This window comes from Tupaia chinensis, unplaced genomic scaffold (assembly GCF_000334495.1).
Source record: "Tupaia chinensis unplaced genomic scaffold, TupChi_1.0 Scaffold000477_1, whole genome shotgun sequence".
Classification (NCBI taxonomy): domain Eukaryota; kingdom Metazoa; phylum Chordata; class Mammalia; order Scandentia; family Tupaiidae; genus Tupaia; species Tupaia belangeri.
In genome coordinates, this window is record NW_006159986.1 from 3,216,461 (window position 1) to 3,216,897 (window position 437).

Sequence of the window (437 nt, forward strand, 5' to 3'; positions counted from 1 at the left end):
TGACCCAGCTCCATGAATGCCAGTGCCTTCCCCCGACCCCCTTCCTGGGTTGAAAACACCCCCTCCCTTCCTGGGTTGAAATTACCCTCTCCCTCTGACTCTCAGACTTCTGAATGCGAAGCTCAGGCCCACACTTTCCTGTTAGTGTTGGCCTGTGGCCATTTCCCACCGGAAGACAAAAGTATTGAGCATCATTGTTCCCAGTACCTGGAACAATGTCTGGCAAAGGGCAGGCCCTTAGGAAACACTTGGTGAAAAACAGATGATCAATGAATCTAGCCAACACAAGTGGCTACCAGGTGAGACATGATACTTCTCAATGTGAAGTAGGTTCATGTGTCAACCAGATTGACCATGGGGTGCCCAGATTAAACAGTATCTTTGGGCACATCTAGGAGAGTTTCAACAGGAGGTTAGCATTTGAATAGGTGGGTTAA